Raw genomic sequence first — 22,852 nt, forward strand, 5'->3', positions numbered from 1 at the left:
ACCAGTTTCTGATTAAAATATCGAACCAGTTTTAAAGCTGAAACTGGTTTTGATAGAAAATAACTTTTCAAACATCAGTTTCGTTTTTAAAACATCACCCCTTCTGTGGATTTGACCCAGAAAAATTACTTATACACGGTATAGGGTTCTTAATGAAATATTGATGTATGAAATATAAACAAAATCGTTAGAGCTGGTTTAGAAAAAAATGCAATGTTTTAATTTTCACTCTTCAGCAAATTACCAATATTTTTAGAGGTAGGAAGCAAATAAAAAAAAAAAAAAAAACACCAACAACAACAACAACAAAACAAATGAAGGCTGAAGAATCTTACAAAAAGTTTGAAAATTTGTTGCATATATGGTAGCCTCTAGGCGAGTGTACATCGGGACAAACGAACCAAACCAAAGCACTTGACATAACAGCCCTTTTGTGGGTCTGAGCCGCTCCAACGCCATCTGTTAGCGACTGGCTTAACTACGTCCAGTCTAGCGAACAACACGTGGTTAGCGCGCAGCGTTGCTCTGCCACTAACAGGCTTACCAGGAGCTTTCTAGTGGCTGTCTAAAGTCCGTTACATAGTCAAGCGGAGCTCCGCGCACCGCCGTCCGCCCTCCGCGCTACGTGTGTGTGCTCACACAGTCATCCGTAGCTATGCGCTACGCGTCACGTGATTATATACAGGATTCTTCTCAGTCAGTGTTGCGAGTCAACATGAACAAGATCGAAATGACAATAGTGGCATCCAAGGGCGCCCATCAGGAGGGCAAGGTGGGGCACTCGCCCCCTCCTAGAGGAAATTGTACTTGGGAATATCGAAAACCCAAGAGAATTTTTACATTAGTTACAGCAAAACTTGAAACTATATTTGAAATATCTCTTATACTTGCCCCCCTTGGAAACCAAAGCATGGGCGCCCTTGGTGGCATCTTAATATCTCTGTAAGAAGAGAAAACGAACACAGAAAAATAAATGTCTTACGATTCATCCCTTAGTTTCTCAAAAAAGTCTGAAGGGAGGTTTTGTGTCTGTGTATCTAGATTTGTGAGAAGACGAAAAGAAGTACTTCAATTATTTCCGTAGTCAATTCAGTCGTTCGATGACCTAATTGAAAAAAATCCATCGAAATTATAAAAAATGTAGTTTAAATAGGATCCGTATGCACGCTCTTAAAATACAGCACTTTCCTTTAAAAAATGTCATGATACTGTTTTTTAACAAATGAAAATAACGAATGTTTGTACATTTGGTTAGAACTTCACATCCAATCAACTATTTAATAATAGAGATAAATTATTTGCCTCCATTTATCTTTTTTCATTGTCCATTCTTTCATTTTTACAAAAAAAAAATCTTTTACATATCTCGTTGCATGCCTGTTCACGAATGTCACGCTTTTTGTATTCCTCACAAGAGGGATCCCATTAACATGGTATTAATTTACCCTACGTGATAATTGAAACTGAAACTAAAATTTGAAATTTATTGAAAGAAAAACGAAAAATTACAATAGTCACATACTGTTAACAATGGTACATTAGAGGCACCACATGTACAGTTCCAATTAAACAAAGACATTAATTGGAAGTTACAATTAAACGAAGACATTATAGCTAAATTAAAAATAACACTATAAAAATATGAAAATAGTATTATAGAACAGTATAAAACATTATATAGCAACCCACTATCAAAAATGAGAAAAGAAATCTGGATCAATTTTCATTTTGCTTTTGCTACCATGCACGTTTCTTTTTAGATTTTAAAGGGAAGTGGCTGCTCCGCACGCGGAGTTCTGCTTGACTATGTAAGCACCCATTTGCTCAATGGCCCTATCCGCCTCGTGTAGCGCGGAACGCGGAGGCCTCCGCGTGACTATGTATGCATCCATAAGAACCACTGTAACAATCTTGCCATGCGGGACTCCGTGCGCGGAGCTCCGATTGACAATGTAACGGGGCTGTCTTTTATTCACATAACTCCCCAGTTTGCCTCACGACGCTAGGTAGACGCCGGAAATTGGGAAGCACCGGCCGGGAATCGAACCGGGGACCACGCGGACGTGAGCCCAACGCTTTAACTACTAGACCATGGTGCCGAACGAACAAACATTCAAAAATCCATTTTTCGGCGCCAGCAAAAGTGTAAATTTGTTAAAAGTCTCGAATTTAATTTTTTCACGATCGCCATAGTTTCTTCTTTCGTATCATCGGTCCAAAGTAAAAAGTAAAAGAAGTCCACTAGTAATACTTATTACTAGTAAACTAAGTATAAAAGTGTTTATTTAGTAGGTATAGTCCCTTGAATAAGTTCTTTCTACTTCTGGTACTTAACATCGTTCGAGGTAGGTCACAGACTGGAAAAAGGTTGAGAAACATTATTCTTAAGGATTCATGAAACGGAAGATCTGAACTAGTGCAATTTTACGAGATACGGGCAGTTCTCATTATAAGTATAAACTTCTATTCTTGGCACAGCAGGTCTCTCCAACACTTGCTCTCTTCACTGAGAGCAAATTAAATCAGGTAATAAAAGCAGTAGCTTCATTAGGAATTCAGTTTCTTTGGGGGGAAAGGGTACTATTAAAACTGTCTAGATTAAATGAATATCGCCTTCGCAGGCATTGATTTTTCCAATATTGTTTAAACTAATTACTGCAATGCATTAATTTGTAAATTATTATTATTATTATTATTATTATTATTATTATTATTATTATTATTATTATTATTATTATTATTATTACGAGGAGTGATCAAAAAGTAAGATTACAAAGCCTGCAGTGAAATGTGTAGGCCATACAACCAATACAGCCAACAGATAATACATACATTACGCTACTTTTCGACATAGTCTCCATATCGGTTGAGGCACTTGTAGCATAGAGGGATCGAAGATTCCCTCTTCGGAATCCTGTCTTTCAGCCACGTTGTCACGAAGTGTTTCACCTTCACCGTCTGAAGCGAAGTGACGGAATCCAAGGAGCTCCTTCAAATGCGAGAACAACTGAAAGTAGATTGGAGTAAGGTCCAGGCTGTAGGGAGGATGGTCGATGATGTCCCGGCGAAATTGCTTCAACCCTGTGATGATCTCGGTTCCTCATCGGTGATGTTTTCTCTACAAGCCGCAAACTTTCGACACTATTCTGCGATATGCTGATGAGATATTACAGTCTGTCCGTAAACCTCTTCCAATTGCCGGTGAATTTCAGCTCGCAGTTACATGTCTCGCTCACAGAAATCGAATAAGTGAGCGGACTTCTTCGCGAGACCAGTTTTCGAAACGAGTCGCTATTTGTGATTACCTACAACAAGTGCCGTAGGTGCCAGGTGGCTGAAACTCTGCACAGTTGCCAACTCTATGTATTAAAATTATCGCACACGCCTCATTCCTCTATAAGAGACGAAGCTCCAGAAATATCGACCTGTAAGTTGTAACTTTAGTTTCTGATCCTCCCTCGTATTATTATTGGTAATTGTTCCTCACAAACATTCGGTTCACCCTGCACTATAGGTTTAAATCTCGTGCTTAAATAAAATGTGTAATTGTTTACAATTAACTTTTATTAGTTTGGCTCCAACTAACTTGAGGTAACTCAAATATTAATGCTCAAATCTAAATATAGTTACGGCCTTTGTGATAATAAATAGCAAAATATGTTCAGAATTATCATTCTCCATTTTCAAAGAATTAAATTGAAATAATACACAGTTCACAGTTACTATTAAATCATCACATTAATACAATTGAAACAATGTACTTTCTAAGTTAGAACAATAAAAATAAGCTTTTAACCCTACAACCACACCGTGCTTTTATTAGGACATGTGTCACACTGTGGGGTCATATACGACCCAGTCTGGAGAGTCGTTTAATTAGACTAGATACGGTTATATTATGTTAGATTAGATAATATTAGGTTAGGTTAACTTAGAATAGATAATGTGTGGTTTGTTAGATTATATATGTTTATGTAGGTTATGTATATATGTGTATATATGCATATATATGTTAGATTATATCTATATGTATTAGATTAGGTTAAGTAAGGTTAAATGAGAGGAGGTTAGGTTAGGTTTATTAGGGTATATAATCTTATACATTTCACGTATCACATTTTATATATGTTGACATAATTCGTTTCTTTACCGATTATCCAATTAGTCTAAAATACACGAGTTCTACATTATAACAATATTAAATGTTTTCATTGGGTTTCAATTGTTTGATATTTTCATTGTTTTACATGGACATAAATGAAGCAGTTTTCATTATTTACCATTGTTTACATTTTGCAGTTCTCGGAAATGTTGTGTCGGTGTTCAGCACACACACTTCTCTTACACAAGTAACACACTGCTACTCCTTTTCTGTCTTTCTTCCGGCTACAGAAAGCACATCTACCTGGTCGTCCAACTGGTGTCACACTTTGTACCGGTTCCTCTTCGATGTCAAGAACATGACGAATATTGTTCCTTAGCTGTTTTGGCAACCTCTCGTTATTTGCTCTCCTTTTCATGTATTCTTCACAGAGTGCCAATGCAAGAGCCTTCAAGAAATCAGAACGCTTCTTCAGTGTTGAACTAGATCCCGAAGTGCACCTGAAGATAACGAAGCTATTTAGTGCCGCTGCATCTAACATACCATAAAAAACTCTGAGTGGCCACCTACGTGTCTTCCTGGCAACTAGGGTTTAGTGTACTACTTACTGCCATTCTTCCCATAAATGACTTTACGTTGTAACAAGTCGGCAACATCATCGTTATCAACATCAGCTTCAAATTCGTCCTCCGATTGATCATCCTGCTCCTCATTATCCTCATTTTCACTTAACAGTTCATCAGCATCGGACAGATCATCATCTGATTCTTCTAAAATGCGTACAATATCTTCCTGGTTAGAAAACTTCCTTGATGCCGCCATTCGTAAAAAAAAATCGCCCACTAGAAAATGATTTGTTATATGGCTATTCAAAACAAACTATGTTTCATTAATCACACCGTGGGGTCATATATGACCCGAGCACTCAAAATAACACAGAACTTTCCGCACCAACACAACAATGCAACTTGCAGTGTCAACAGCATGCTCCGAACTGAAGCTAGACGAAGTGTTGTGTTTCCCTCTCACAACGGCGCTGGCGCAGAACGCATTTTATATGCACTGGGGTCGCCGGTGACCCCACGGTGTGATTGTAGGGTTAAATCTGAAAATTGCTTGCACGCTATTGCCTGTTTTATTGTTCTATTATCCTGAGAGTTAACTAAATACTAGGAATAAGCATAACTCTCTGCCTGAGACGTATTTTTATAATAATAATAATAATAATAATAATAATAATAATAATAATAATAATAATAATAATAATAATAATAATAATAATAATAATAATAATAATAATAATAATGACTAATACGAGTATCAGCGTTTCTTTAAAATTATTTTTTATCGGCAAGCACCTTTTAGTTATAAACAGTATTTCATTTCATTTCGTAAACAACACCAAAAATAAAAATGGCTATAAAAATTGCAATTGAAAAAAAAATGGAAATAGTTGTTGGAAAATGAACACGAAATTTAATTAAATATATCTATTTAACGTCTTACGATTATGTCTGTTATGCTAAGGGAGTCAGATGATTAAGACAAGTGAATGATGATGGAATAATTTGTAAGATGAGAATGTGGAAGGAAACGGGAGTACCTCGAGAAAACCCACGGCCGAGAAACCTACACAAACTTATTTGGCTTGGGATTGATCCACGGACCAGACGCAGCAGAGAAATCGCTCTACCACTGAGCCATAGTGCTCCTTCCCTCTTTTGTAGGAAAATGTCTGCTTGAAGAAGACATGATTTATCTCAATGTCGTAAAGATTTCAGATTATATTGGCCAGAGATTTCTAGGTTGACATTTGATGAAGCCGGAATTAGAACCCCAGGCGCTAGTAAAGTCCCTAAAGACATAGAACTTCCCATTTAAAGCACAGTTTGGGCACAACTAATATCTTCCAGCGAATGCGAAAGGAGATAACTTCGTCCACGTAATCTCTGCTGGTACGGAAAACTTCTCCATTGATGTTCAATGGCATAGTAGGACCCGACAGCCATAGAATTTAATCCTAGCATATATGTAAAGTCACGGATGCTCCGAGATCTTTATTCTGCAGTTGATACTAAAACCAAGATGCGGTCAAGAGACACCGGAGTTGTATTAGAGAGTGTGTCAAAGTTATGGTAGTTTCTGTAATAACACATTCGTGGTGAATACCATCACCTTTTTCTCAGAAAAAAATATTATTATTACTATGAACGTTTTTAAAGTATTATTTTAAATGTAATTCATATTAGTTATGAGGAAAATACGGTGAGAAAGAGCAAATACAAATTTACCGTACGATTCTCAGTGTGATTGCATCTGACACAAGAGTTGAAACTGTCTCGACACGAAAAGATGTGAAAGTGATGTCTCGTCTAGGAAATTGAATCTATTTCTGTTGGCAGAGTTCTGTACCGTCTTGTATCTCATTCGTCACGAAACTTCTGTTTCGTCTTGGAAATTGTATCTGTTTCTATCCAAAGAACTATGTCCCGTCTTGTATCTTGTCACGAAACTTCTGTTTCGTCTTGGAAATTGTATCTGTTTTATCCAAAGATCTATGTCCCGTCTCGTATCTTGTCACGAAACTTCTGTTTCGTCTTGGAAATTGTATCTGTTTCTATCCAAAAAGCTATGTCCCGTCTCGTATCTTGTGACGAAACTTCTGTTTCGTCTTGGAAATTGTATCTGTTTCTATCCAAAAAGCTATGTCCCGTCTCGTATCTTGTCACGAAACTTCTGTTTCGTCTTGGAAATTGTATCTGTTTCTATCCAAAAAGCTATGTCCCGTCTCGTATCTTGTCACGAAACTTCTGTTTCGTCTTGGAAATTGTATCTGTTTCTATCCAAAGATCTATGTCCTGTTTCGTATCTTGTCACGAAACTTCTGTTTCGTCTTGGAAATTGTATCTGTTTCTATCCAAAAAGCTATGTCCCGTCTCGTATCTTGTGACGAAACTTCTGTTTCGTCTTGGAAATTGTATCTGTTTCTATCCAAAGATCTATGTCCCGTCTCGTATCTTGTCACGAAACTTCTGTTTCGTCTTGGAAATTGTATCTGTTTCTATCCAAAAAGCTATGTCCCGTCTCGTATCTTGTGACGAAACTTCTGTTTCGTCTTGGAAATTGTATCTGTTTCTATCCAAAAAGCTATGTCCCGTCTCGTATCTTGTGACGAAACTTCTGTTTCGTCTTGGAAATTGTATCTGTTTCTATCCAAAAAGCTATGTCCCGTCTCGTATCTTGTGACGAAACTTCTGTTTCGTCTTGGAAATTGTATCTGTTTCTATCCAAAAAGCTATGTCCCGTCTCGTATCTTGTCACGAAACTTCTGCTTCGTCTTGGAAATTGTATCTGTTTCTATCCAAAAAGCTATGTCCCGTCTCGTATCTTGTCACGAAACTTCTGTTTCGTCTTGGAAATTGTATCTGTTTCTATCCAAAAAGCTATGTCCCGTCTCGTATCTTGTCACGAAACTTCTGTTTCGTCTTGGAAATTGTATCTGTTTCTATCCAAAGATCTATGTCCTGTCTCGTATCTTGTCACGAAACTTCTGTTTCGTCTTGGAAATTGTATCTGTTTCTATCCAAAAAGCTATGTCCCGTCTCGTATCTTGTGACGAAACTTCTGTTTCGTCTTGGAAATTGTATCTGTTTCTATCCAAAGATCTATGTCCCGTCTCGTATCTTGTCACGAAACTTCTGTTTCGTCTTGGAAATTGTATCTGTTTCTATCCAAAAAGCTATGTCCCGTCTCGTATCTTGTCACGAAACTTCTGTTTCGTCTTGGAAATTGTATCTGTTTCTATCCAAAAAGCTATGTCCCGTCTCGTATCTTGTGACGAAACTTCTGTTTCGTCTTGGAAATTGTATCTGTTTCTATCCAAAAAGCTATGTCCCGTCTCGTATCTTGTCACGAAACTTCTGTTTCGTCTTGGAAATTGTATCTGTTCCTATCCAAAGATCTATGTCCTGTCTCGTATCTTGTGACGAAACTTCTGTTTCGTCTTGGAAATTGTATCTGTTTCTATCCAAAAAGCTATGTCCCGTCTCGTATCTTGTGACGAAACTTCTGTTTCGTCTTGGAAATTGTATCTGTTTCTATCCAAAGATCTATGTCCCGTCTCGTATCTTGTGACGAAACTTCTGTTTCGTCTTGGAAATTGTATCTGTTTCTATCCAAAGATCTATGTCCTGTCTCGTATCTTGTGACGAAACTTCTGTTTCGTCTTGGAAATTGTATCTGTTTCTATCCAAAAAGCTATGTCCCGTCTCGTATCTTGTGACGAAACTTCTGTTTCGTCTTGGAAATTGTATCTGTTTCTATCCAAAGATCTATGTCCCGTCTCGTATCTTGTGACGAAACTTCCGTTTCGTCGTGGAAATTGTACCTGTTTCTATTTGAGGAACATGTCCTGTCTCGTATCTCGTCACAAAAATTATGTTTCGCCTTGGCTCGTAGGGAACTCTAATTCTCAGTTCAGAAATGTTATTGTGTTTGATTAGTTGACTAAATTTCGATGTTTCTTTTCAGCTATATGAGGAAGGATTTATTTGTTTACTTTGAGTAAAATCTAATCCATTTCTGAGATTGTATTTGAGGAAGGTAACCTTCAGGAATCATAGAAATTAGGGAATTTAATCAGGAATCATAGAAATTAGGGTTATGTACGAGATAAGAATTGAGACTGCCTCGTCTCGGGAAAGTGTGAAGACAAGTATCCCGGAAAAGGTACCTGTTTCTATTGGGGGAGTTCTGTGTCGTCACATGCCTTGTCAAGAAAAATCTGTCTCCTCTCGTGTCGTAGGCAATCCTGAAATAGAATGCGTGCAATGTTAACCACTGTATCACAAAGGGGTAGCACAGAAGTTTTCTTCTGTATATTAGATAATTATATTCACGTAATCTGCTGTAATATGTATATTGACACTTCGAACGTTACAATAGCATTAAAGGAAAAGGAAAAAAAAATCAGTTCTGTGAGTATTAGTATTAGAGTTTTGATGATTTTGCATCTTTTGTCCGGATGTAAAGAAACGTTACCCTTCAGAATAGTAAGATCTGCAGATTATTGCATAATTTAAGACACCATCCATTTTTTATTTCTTTAAATACATCTTTTATCGTTTGCAACAAATTTACGTACATTTTTGTAAAGTTTTTGAGCAGTTACATTTTGTAATAATTTTTTGTAAGAAGCTGTAAGATATCTTGAAACAAACAAGTAAATAAATAAATAAATTTGCGAACACACGAGAGATAAGGAAATTAAAAAGGAACGAAATTTAAAGTTTTACGTCCCATGTAGTACCCTGTGGGCTAAAGGAGACAGTTAATTAATTTAAAAAAATAATCTTGGACGAATTGCTGGAAAGACAATGTGGGAGTTCCTGTTAATCAAATGAAACACGTGCAAAATACGGATATTAATACTATAAATACATGTAGGTAGTATACAGGTCTTAAAGGCCATTTTTTTATTATTAGTACATATATGCTTTGTTTCCAAGCAAGAGGAAAGCGATAGAGAGTGTATTGCGAACCCTTAAGAGCCTGGCATACTAAAAATAATACAAAATTTACCATTTTTCTTTGGCTTGTTTTACATAAGTGAAAGGAAATAATGAAATACAACTTACCACAATGATAGATAATGTTATTCTACAACAAAATATGAACCTGAAGAATTTTCAGTGTTGCCAGGATAATATTTTCCCCAAAATCTAAGTTAAGGCAGTGACTCGAGGAATGAGCTCAACTGCATTTGATTATGTATCATGTTGTTTTGGTATCCTGTGAACTACTGTTTAAATAATACTTGTATTTAATTTGTAATAAACAAAATAGTTTTAACATACAGTTATTAAACTATTAAATACCGGTGTTATTTTAAAAGTAGTTCACAGGATACCAAAAAAAAAAAAAAAAAAAAAAGAAAAAAAAAGATACAGTGACTCACATTAATATTCGGACACCATAGATATTACACATAATTTGCTTGCTATACATGTAAAAAATAATAAATGGGAAACCAACTGAAAACAAGCAAAAAGGCAATGGTTTAGTCGAACAAATATGTTATCAGTTAATTAAAGTATGCAAATTAAGTCCACGTCATGAGCACGCAATTGTAATAAACTGTATTTTGGACGCCACTTTAATATTCGGACAGTTGTTTTAACGTTTGTTTATCGATAGCGAGCGAGACAGTGGAAGAGTTCCAGTTGCAGTTTGAGTTGTCCCGAGACAGGACATGTGTATCTACTTAGTTTACGAGTGATTAGTGTGACCGAGAGAAAGCATAAAAGGAAAATGGGACACAAGGGACCAAGTTCAACGTTTAAACAAAGACAGTTAGTAATTTTTCACCGTGCGAAAGGTCTATCGTACAAGGAAATTGCAGATCTACTCAATATTTGTAAAAGCACCATTTTGACATTGTACAAAGATTTAATAGGGATTTTGAATCGAGTCAGTGCCTCAAAAGGGCCGACCTGTGAAACTGAATGATGGAGAGAAAAGCAAATTGATTCAGAAAGTGAAGCAAATTCCGGAATAGGTGCGCTGAAATGAACAGTAGAGCTGTATGAAGACACAGGGAAGACGGTGCATCCTGAAACTGTGCGGCAAGTGTTGTTAAGTGAAGGGTTTAATGGGAAAATAGCTAGAAAAAAGCCTTTTATTAGTAAAATCAACAAAGATAAAAGAGTTAAGTTCGTTAAAGTTCATATTGAAAAGCCCCAACTTGGTGGAATGGCGTGTTATTCACGGACGAATCACAATTCAATCTCCATGAGTCCGATGCCAAAATAATTGTGTGGCAGAAGCCAAATACAAAGTTAGATCCTGCAAATCTTCAACCTAAGGTAAAGCATGGAGGAGGAAGTGTGATGGTATGGGGGTGTATTTTTGCATCGAGAGTGCGAGAATTGGTGTTTGTTAAAGGGATTATGAGAAAGAAGGTTTATTTGAATATTCTCCGGCAAAATCTCCACCAAAGTGCTGAAAAATTAGGAATTATGGGTATGTTTAAATTTTACCAGGATAATGACCCGAAGTGTAAAGCACATGTGGTGCGCAAATGGTTGCTGTATAATTGTCCGAAAGTGCTTGAAACACCACCGCAGAGTCTCGACCTTATCCCTAGAGAGCATATCTGGGATGAGCTACAGCATAAGGTCAAACGGGTACAAGTAACGTCACGAGACGATTGGAAAAGGGCTCTCCGTGCAGCATGGGATGACATATCGCCCCATTCTACCAACAAACTTGTTGGAAACATGTCCAACCCTTTACAGGAAGTCAGGAAACGTCGTGGGTTTCTCACTAAGTACTAGCGAAGCGTTTGTGAGCAAGCAACAACACACACAAAACATCTATATATTAGGTGTCCGAATATTAAAGTGGCGTTGCAAATACACAGTGTCATCAGTATCTGTAAGTTCTTTCTGCTTCTTTCGTTCAAGACACCATATTTGTACTTCTTTTCTTTCTATAAGTATATGAATATCTAAATACCTAATTTTTTCACTCACACGGCTCTCATTTATTTCATAATCCTTCCTACTTTTAACAAAATGCAAGTGTCCGAATATTAATGTGAGTCACTGTACGTAATCAAATGCAGTTGAGTTCGTTCTTCTACTCGCTGCCTTAACTTAGATTTTGGGGAAAATGTTATTGTGGCAACACTTTAATTTCTATGGATGGCAACACCGAAAATTCTCCTGATTTATATTTGCTGTTGTAGAATGAGGTTATCTATGATTGTGATATTAGGGGTACCACAATCGGCACCTAACAGCGCGGTTCTACTCGATACAGGGAGGTATCCTGTGAGCGCAGCTATAAAAATACGGGTACTAAAGTATTGGTTAAACCTAGGCGAAACAGAAAACGAGAGGGAAATTCAGAAGCAATGCCTAAAATACCAAATGAAACAGAGAGGAAATAACTCATGGATAATGGGAGTAGTGAAACTATTGCAAGAGATAAACATAATCGACCTGTTAGAAAAAAGAAAAAAGAAATCAAAAGAAATATGTAAAACAATTAGAGAAAAAGTAATATCAGATGCAAATCAAAGTTTGAAAGCTGATTGCGAAGCCAAGCGTTCTTTGACATACGTACAAATCAAAATAAATGAGGGGGCAGAAAAATATCTTGAGTTAGGGAGAGAACAAAGACGCGCCACAGCAATATTCTGAATGGGGGTGTACAGGTGGAAAAGTCCGAAAGATGAAACCGGAAATTACATATGTAGTCTATGTGGAGAAATCTAAAATGAAATACATATTTTATTCGAATGTGAGGTGCTACAGGAAGAACGCAATAGGGAATGGATAGGGGATAGCATACATGACAAAAACTTGGAATTAAACAAAATTATAAATACAACCGATAAACAGAAGTTATCAACCTTAGCAAAATTTCTGCAGTCATTCTATCGTTTACGGGAAGAAGCTTTAAAAGAGACTGAGGACAACAACGCACCCTCTACTCCACCATAAGAAAGAAAAAAATAATAATTAATCTTTTATAGTGTATCTATTCATTTGTATTTGTTGTTTACATTCACATTAGAAGTGTGTCACAAACCTGTAGAATTGTATTATGGGCCACAGGCCTTCAATACAAATAAATAAATAAATACAAATTAAAAAATCTATGATTGTGGTAAGTTGCATTTCATTATCTCCTTTCACTTATACGAAAAACAAGTAAAGGAAAAATGGTAAATTTTGTATTATTTTTAGTATGTCGGACTCTTAATGCAAGGATTTGTCTAAACATTGTATATTATAAACAAGTCAAAATGTTTGTAATTAATTCCCCATATTATATGAAACTAAAACGTTTTAGTTCAGAAGAGTAGAAAAAACAGTTAATATTCTGTGATAATAAGAGTACCAGGCATGAAATGTTGTGCATGCATTTAGATCTTTTTACAGGTGACAGCGTGAGAGAATTTCTAAATTAAAAGCAGGAGTTCCAATTACATATATTCACCTTTTTGGCTTTTGTACAAGGCGGCACGGCAAATGAAACAAAAATCCCAGCTGTTTCTTCATAGTTTCGAGTATACAACTTGCAATTAAGCTCATTAAAAAGACGTAAAATGCGGAGAACAGTTGAGTTAATTATTATCTTTTTTCCAACCCAGAGTGTCATTGATATGCAGACAAAACCCCAAATGTTTGAATGAGACACAGAAAAAACAAACAAACGAAAGGAGCTGTAAAAAAAATTGGCAATAATTCATGTAAAACGCTCTCTGAGCACACATATGTTCCAAGCTTCTGTTCCTCTCCACATGTCCTTGCCAGTGACCGTTCTGCATATGACCTCCTCAGTTGGCACGCACTGGAACGTTAAATGAGGGAGAATTGGCCGACACATACATATCACATCACATCCCGCCCCTCTGACCTTGGCAATATAATCAGCGTGGAAGAAGATTAAAAAAAAAAAAAAGAATATAGGAAAAAAGACAGGACTATACCAATTATATACTACCATTGTTGACTGCAATACTATGTATCTTTAACAAGATTTCATCAACAACTCAAAAAGTAACTCAGGCGTTAACTGAGATCACTCACATAAGAAGACAGCATTTTTGTAACAGAAAATTTAGTTAAAGCAACGGACGAACAATAATTTTCTACTATTTGTTAGCGTTTGACGAAAAAAAAGGTCCAAAGATGGCACATGTATACCAAATGATAAATATCATTAAGTGTACAAAATGATATGGATGATAGTAAACCTCATGTATTGTTGTTTCCGGCAAAACCGAGAAAGACTAAAAATTTTGTAAACCTAAAAGTCGATGCTATACGATAACCACGGCAACCTACGAGAAGGAAACTGATCTTGAACTATTCATTAATCAAGCTTCCATAATTGCAATAGCAGTGGCGAATCTAGCCCGGGGCCTGTTACACATACTGCTAACAGTGACAGACGACGTATTCCTAACAGTGACAGACGTATTCTTAACAGAGACACACATACTGCTAACAGTGATACACATACTACTAATAGTGATAGACATGTTCTTAACAGTGACACACATACTGCTAACAGTGACAGATGTATTCCTAACAGTGATACACATACTACTAATAGTGATAGAGATGTTCTTAACAGTGACACACATACAACTAACAGTGACAGACGTATTTCTACAGTAGATCATACATATACTGCTAACAGTGACAGACGTATTTTTAACAGAGACACACATACCGCTAAGTGACAGAGTATTCCTGAACAGTGACACATATACTACTATTAGTGACAGACGTGATCCTTACAGTGACACACATACAACTAACAGTAACAAACGTATTTCTAAGTGATACACATACTGCTAACAGTGACAGACGTATTCCTAACAATGACACACGTACTGCTAACAGTGAAAGACGTTGAGTTGATTTTGAGTTTAACGTCCCGTTCAGCAGCGAGACTATATGAGACGTGGACCTACTGATTACCGTGGAATCCGAACCACATGAGCTCCCGCCAGGAATCGAACCCGAGTCTCCCACGCCAAAGGCGCGTACGCTAACCGCTTAGCCACGAAGGCGCTCTAGTGACAGACGTATTACTAACAGTGACACATGTACTGCTAACAGTGAAAGACGTATTACTAACAGTGACACACATATTCCTAACAATGACAAACTTATTCCTAATAGTGACACATGTATTGCTAACGGTGACAGAGGTATTCTTAACATTGACACATATATTGCTAACAGTGATAGACGTATTCCTAAGTGACACACATACTGTCAACTGTGACAAACTTATTCTTAACAGTGACACACATACTGCCAACAGTGACAAACGTATTCCTAATAGTGACACATATATTGCTAATAGTGACAGATGTATCCTAACAGCAACACATATATTGCTAACAGTGACAGATGTATTCCTAACAGTGACACGTATATTGCTAACAGTGACAGATGTATTCCTAACAGTGACACATATAGTGGTAACAGTAACAGACGTAATCCTAACAGTGACACACGTATTCCTAACAGTGACACAATATCTCTAATTTGGCGTAGTTCAGTGCTAGAGCGTTTGCCTCTGGTGTCTGTGGGGTTCCTGGTTTGATATCAGCTCACGTCAAGTGAGCTTTGTGGTGGACAAACTCCGTGTGCATAGGTTTACTCGGAGTTCTCCCACTTCACTAATTCATTTCACTATTACATTAATTCTCGTGATCACCGTTTCCTTTAGCACCGTTTGCCTCTGGTGTCTGTGGGGTTCCTGGTTTGATATCAGCTCACGTCAAGTGGGCTTTGTGGTGGACAAACTCCGTGTGCATAGGTTTACTCGGAGTTCTCCCACTTCACTAATTAATTTCACTATTACATTAATTCTCGTGATCACCGTTTCCTTTAGCCCGCATGACACAACCATGAGACGTAAAACTGAAGTGTAAGACTAGAAATTAGAAGTGACAGCAAATACATTTTTTTTTAACATTTTAATACAGTATCGATTTTCACTAAATATTAATTAGTAACCTGATCTGGCGATTTTCTCCCACATATATAATATAGAAATTTTACATACTAATACAATTGAGTTCAAAAACAGGTCATCTCTATCGAAGCTAATTTGAGAGTAGTCAATATGCTGACGTATAGGACTGTTTTCATCTTTGGACCGTAGAACTGACATATTTCACTTTCCAAAAATGAAAATAACCCTATATGTCAGATACATATTGACTAATTTAGTTTTCTTTTTCACTCCTCTCAAATTAGCTTCGATGGAGATGACCGGTTTTCGAACTCAACGATTCAATTATACTATTCTAACATTTTACACAATATAATCCAGCAAGTGACCCGAAGTGACACTTACACCATTTGGTTGTCAAGTTTTCCCAATACAGTGTTCAGAGGATTGTCAATGAATAGGGCACGTATTTCTCAAAACTACTAGTCTTGTAATACTCGCGTGGAATTTTTCAAAATCAAACATTTTATGATTTCATATCCTATAAAATCATGACAAATTAGGTGTATTAGCACTAGTATATAGTTAGGAGTAACTGTTACTATTGTATGCTTTATGATATTTTACAACATGTAGAAAACACATTACAAAACTAGAAGCTTTGAGAAATAGGCCCCAGACAACTAAACCCCATAGCTAGAGAAGAAATTTGGACTGGATAATATTGATGTTTAAATTCGGTGGCTCAGTCGTAGATCGCTCACTTCTGTTACGTGGGGTTCCTTGCTCAATTCCAGATCGTACCAAATGGGCTTTGTGGTGGACAAACCATGTGTTCGTGGGTTTTCTCGGGATTCTCCTGTTTCCTCTCACTTTCTTCATTACACCATTTCATTCATTGGTCATCATCACCGTCTCCTTTAGCATAGCCGGCATAACCGTGGGGCGTAAAATTGAAATGTTTCATTTTATTTTCATTTTTACTTGCTGTAAAGGGATAAAGAGACTGGTCTTATAAGTATTAGTAGCGATTTTAGTAGATGGCCCGGAGAAAATTCTTGTGTGGTCATATCTTTGATTTGCTTTTTGTAGATTACCAATAGAGTACCACTTTCATCTCCCGTATATTTAAAGTCTCCTCTGAAAGTACGAGGAAATAATTTGCATTTATTATGCGCAGAAGGAAGACCTGGACTTCAGGTATCTTTGCACGTGAGGAAAAGAGAAACAGATAACTAAGGTAACGATTACTTTTTTTCAAACTAATTGATGCTACAACAGATCAACCACATTAACCCCCTCACATGGTTTCCTTCAAACACCTGTTACACATAGCTAAATGTTTCTAAGAAAGAAAAGAAAAAAGTTCCAAATAACCTCGTTGCCAATAGTGGCGAACTATATTTCTGAGCAATAACTGAAATTCATCTATAATATGACTAAAAATATGTTTTTATATCATTTCTGAGAAAATGAAGAAAAGCCAATGAATTTTGTAAATCTAAAAACGAATGCTGTACGAGAACCACGTCACTTATTGAGGTGAAATTAATATTGAAACATATCCTCGTATAAAGCTCTTCATTATGGTACTAGCAAGACGACAATAGATAGTATGGTTCCGAAATTACCATTAAGTCTTAAATTTTAGTTTATGATTAATTTAAAATACTCTGCAATATAAGAAAGACACACACACACACACACACACACACACATATATATATATATATATATATATATATATATATAGGGTGTTTCAAAACAACACCGACAACATTTGGGAGGTGATTCCTAAGACCAAGATAAGACAAAAAAGTATAGACCAACCTGGGTGCACAAATGCTTCCTTTCGGAGTTAATACGCTGCCGAAAACATGAAAAAATGAATATGTGTGCTATCCAGAAACATACGTTTCAGAATCCTAAGGAACTCACGCAGCTATTTTTATAGAGGGAGTTTGGCTACGGGCATATAGTTTGAAGTACTCACCAACTACCTCTACAAAAATTGTTGCGGAAGTACCGAAGGATTCTGAAATATGGATATTTGGACGGGGCACCCTATTAGTTCGTAAGTGAAGTCTTGACCGGACTACGGTAGGTCCTATAGTATTCGAGCTATGGAACTTTAAATTTAATTTTTTCCTGTTTTCGGCAGCCTATAACTGCGAAAGGAAGCATATGTGTACCAAGGTTGGTCTATAACTTTCGTCTTACCTTACTATCAGGAATCACCTCCCAAACGTTGTCGGTGTTGTTTTGAAACACCCTATATATCAGTCAATAATTAGCTGACATACTTAAGGGTAAATGCTCATGTGTAGTTTTGGAGAAAATCTAGAAAAAAAACCTCATTTTTGTGGCGTTAAAAAACTGTTACGGCCGTTGCTAATCTGATACAATTGATAGTTTCATTCTATTGAAATACAGTGTTTATTTATTTATGTATTTATTTACGCACTACATATAGAAAATAAACACTGTTATTTAGCAGATTTTGTATCTGTTTGATTTCTCCTTCACAGCGCCATACATACTATCTGTAAAATAATATAAAATACTATATGAATATTTTATTCTCAAAACTTGTGTTAAGTTAATGCGTAAAATCAATGCATATCCTCATGAACAAGTTGGGTATTTAACAACATCCAGGAAAGAGGTGTGTCATTCAAATTTCTTTAAGTATTTCCTTTTTATTTAGAGTCGTTTTCCTTGTAGAAAACTAGCCAAAAAGGAAAAAGGGGACTTCTTCGTCTATTGTACTAAATGCCAATGCCAACAAAGTTCTACATATGCAGAGAACGTTTGATATACTTCCTGGCACTAACAGGAAATTTAACTTCCTCTCATACTTCATTTCCACGGGTTTTATCTCGAACTTATTTATGGTAGCAGGTTGTTGTTTCTGGAAGAAGTACAACGGAACCACTCTTCTTAGGAAGCGATATAAAGTTTCCGAGTCGGATAGTAAAAATGAAACTTATTGTGTGTGTTCTGTGTTGTTGGCACACAATTGTTTTAATTATAATATTACAAGCAGCATTGATGATGTAAATTTAATAGGGGATGATAGGAGAACAATAGAAAGAAATGCAGAGATATTATTAAACGCTTGCAGACACATGGGTTTAGAAGTAAATGCAGAGAAGACTAAATACATGGAAGTGCGTCGGGACCGTAACACAGCAAATTATGGATGCGTTAAAATATTAAATAATACTTTTGATAAAGTGGATAGTTTCAAATATCTAGGATCAATATTAACAGAGGGAAACCATATTCACGAAGAAATTAAATGTCGACTCAAAGCAGGAAATTCGTGTTACTATTCGGTTCAAAATCTCTTGTCATCGCGAATTCTGTCGAGTAATCTGAAGCTTAAAATATACAAAACGATAATCATGCCTGTTGTTCTGTATGGTTGCGAAACATGGTCGCTTAGTCTGAGGGAAGACCATAGACTGAAAGTATTTGAGAACAAGATCCTGAGACGAATATTCGGACCCAAGAGGAACGGGAATGGGGAATGGCGGAAACTTCATAACGAGGAACTACATAATTTATACGGTTTACTCAACATTGTTAGGGTCGTCAAATCTAGAAGGCTTAGATGTGCAGGTCATGTAGCTAGAATGGAAGAAAGTAGAAACGCTTTCAAAGTCTTGACTGGAAGACCAATCGGAAAACTACTATTAGGAAGACCTAGGCGCAGATGGGAGGACAATATCAAGCTGGATCTCGCAGAGACTGGAATACAAAGTAGAAACTGGATGCAGTTGGCTAAGGATAGAAGTCAGTGGAGAGCTTTTGTTAACGCGGCATTGAACCTCCGGGTTCCATAGGCCATAAGCAGTATATTAGGAGAAATCGAATAACAATAGATACATTATAGTGTGCTACTTAATCCTTACTTACAATATATAAGCAGAATTCCCGTTCCTCGCACGGAGAGAATACGTTTCATTTTGGACATCACGGGGTGAATTTGGATTTGAACGTCATCGTAAATGTTGCTGTTCGTCTCAGAAAACCCCGAAAACTATGGATGCGATATTAATATCGACCATTTTTTTATCACTTTTTATATATATCGCCCCAAGTTGCGGGGGTAAATTTGAATTTGAACGGCAGCGAAAGTGTCACTGTTCATCTCAGCAACTCCGAAAACTATGGATTCGACACTAATATCGGTCATTTTTGATAATTTTATACACTCCCCGCTTCCCTTACTCTAGGTTGCACCATCAACACGAAATGATAAAAACCATCCCAGGTCCGAACCTCATCTATGTTGATATCGACTAGAAGGGAGTATTGGGGTCACATGTTCTGGAGGTTCAAAAAGTATACAGTATCTTCGAAGTCCCCAAGTTAGACAATACTCACCACTCTACTCAGGGCCGGCCCTAGGCAGTTAGCTGTCCCGTGCAATGGCCTCGCTTACCGCCTACTATTTCTCTAGAAAGAACAAATCTTGAAAGCCACGATTTAAGTGTGCTACCCCATCATAAACAACGAAGGGGACGCAAAGTGCATTTGCACTCCGATAGGCCTAAACACTACGAATACAATATCGTTGTGTCTGTCGTTTTCTATAAATAATAATGTATTATGTCAGTGAAAGACAAATCAAATACAACTGCAGAGGAAAGATGGTAATCATTTTTATATAATTCAATATCGAGCTTCAATCTCAATATATCAGTTTGCAATTCCAGTGCAACTAGCTCTTTTATCTTTATTTCTTGATTTTCCTTCTACACCTGTTAAAAAAAAAAATTAAAAGAAAGACTTGTTTCCACCCTTAACGATAAGGAACTTGTTTGTGATAAAGACAAGGCTAGTTTTCATATCAAAACGATGATAAATAACTAAATGGAATAGGTGTTCGCTACTGTTTGAGAGTTGAGTTCTTGTATTTGTAATTGACAACTATCAAGCAATTCATACTGGGATATATATGTTTGACCATTTGCTTTAGCACTGCCCATGTAACTTTAAACTAATGCGGCCTAAACATGATTTATGAACGTAGTATTCAAATAGAATGCTAGCTTAGTAAATTTCACTACCATAATCATTGAAATCTGTTCACAACAAGAAATATTTATTTTAAATAATAAGAGTTATGATAGATTTTACCGCCCCGTGCAAATGCACGTGTTGGCACGTATGGTAGAGCCGGCCTTGCTCTTCAGGTCAGGTCGGGCTCGGGTCGATTAATTACAGTTCTTTAATAATTATTGACTTTGAATTGGAGAAGAATTGAGAGGATTAGCTGGGTCTAGCGGAAAACGTATGAGAAGGTGTTAGAAATGGTAGGGAAGGAGAGAATAGTTTTAGATCTTATTGAGAAGAGGAAGAGAAAAACTGGTTGGGATATTGGCTAAGAAGGAACTGTATAATGAGGAACGTGCTAGAGGGTATGGTGGCAGGAAAGAGAGGGAAGAGGCGAAGGTTACAGTTGATGAATGGTATCAAAACAGAAAAATCTCTACGTGTAGACGAAGAGGTTAGCTAAAGACTGTAGAGCATGGACTTGCTTCTCAGTTACGGCCAGTAATCTGCCAACCATGGGCGCCGATTTCTCTGTAAATTTTGGGAGGTCCATTCAGATGCAGAAGGTATATATATGCGGATTCTAAGACAAATTGCATTCAAATTATGCCAAATATTGTATATTCATAAATACAATATGGGGCCGACATGAGCTTTGGGGGGTCCGGGCACCCAGGATCGGCGTCTCTGCTGCCAACGATGCCACAATACCTATAATGATGATGATGATGATCATGATGATGATGATATAATTTTGTTCAGCGCAATGAAAACAATCGATTAGCATTATGTCATATTATTTAGGTTCTTTTTTTTCGTTAAATACTAATAATATCGGTTGTTAAACGTAGAAGAGGTTCTAGAAGGTAAAAACTAGGGGGAGGAGTCACCAGATCCCAGACTATGATAAGTATATCATGAATTTACTATAAACTTTTAAAAATATATAAATAATAGCTTCAATTATTTTTTTTTTCACTCAAAAAAACTGGGGAGCATGCACCTCCGACACTGGCTTAGAACCGTTACTGGTTAAAAGACTTAGATACCTAATGCATATCGCAAACAAATCACAAAAAGGTCTACCTTGTCTTGTTCTCATAAGCTGTAGCTCTCCACTAGTCCGTTCAATTCCTATTAAACGATTTCACTTGCATACACAAGATATGTTGTAATATTATTTATTCTAATGTAATCTTTTCTAAACAAAAGCAGACAAGGATATCAGTTAATGTATGGAACAGCAAAGGAAGTGGTATAAACTGAAAGGAAATCACATTGATATGACTCCCAAAGATAGTTGAGTCATGTATGACTGCATTTGTAACCAAGTACATCATGCGAAACGAAGCTAAACAGCGATTCCGAGGGATTGATTGGTCAGTTAACGTTCAGTTTGGAACCATTAGCAAACCTCTACTTCGTCCAGTTCGATATTGTGGCAAATTACAGCCTCTACAATCATGGGAAGATGAGGTGGAAGAGCAAGGGCGCCCATCAGGGGGGGCAAGGTGGGGCGCTCGCCCCCTAGAGGAAATTGTACTCCGGAAAATCGGAAACCCAATATAATTTTTAGAATAGATACAGCAAGATTTGAAACTATATTTGAAATGTCGCTTTTTCCACCTCCACCCCCCCTTGGAAACCACAACATGGGCGCCCTTATGGAAGAGTGATCAGGAATCCCTTCTCAAATATTTGTAACCTTACTAGTAGAAGAGACCTTTTTCACATTGTACATGCACACGGAACATTCTTAGACGTCCCTCAAGTCCCACACCTGTCCCGAAACCAATGGCGGCTCATTAGGAAAGTCATATCAGAAAAAAAAGAAAGAAAAAGAAAAAAGAAAGAAAAAAAGAAAAATATATCGAAACTTCCCACGATATAACGAGGAACTGCCAATCAAAATCATATACGGTTTCCAAACATTGTTAGGGGCAAGTCTAGGAGACTTGGGTAGGCAGGTCATGTAGCCAGAATGGAAAAAGGTAGGAACGTTTTCAAATTTATTTTTTTTTTTTTTATCGGAAATCCAATCGGAAAGCGTCCATTAGGAAGACCTAAGAGCAAATGTGAGGATAATATTAATATGGATCACGTAGAAATAGGAATGCAAAGTAGAAACTAGATCCAGTTGGCTAAGGACAAAAGTCAATGGGGAGCTTTTGTGAACTCGGTTAAACCTCCGGGTTCCAT

General features: G+C 37.0%; 1 protein-coding gene across 1 annotated transcript in view; it reads right to left on the reverse strand.

The window, feature by feature from the left end:
* LOC145675602 (CYFIP-related Rac1 interactor B) overlaps nt 1-22,852 on the reverse strand; it is a 294,387-nt gene that overhangs the window by 265,294 nt on the left and 6,241 nt on the right. The window lies entirely within an intron of this gene.

The sequence above is a fragment of the Thermobia domestica genome, chromosome 18 (genome assembly GCF_964235325.1).
Source record: "Thermobia domestica chromosome 18, izTheDome1.hap1.1, whole genome shotgun sequence".
Taxonomy (NCBI): Eukaryota; Metazoa; Arthropoda; class Insecta; order Zygentoma; family Lepismatidae; genus Thermobia; species Thermobia domestica.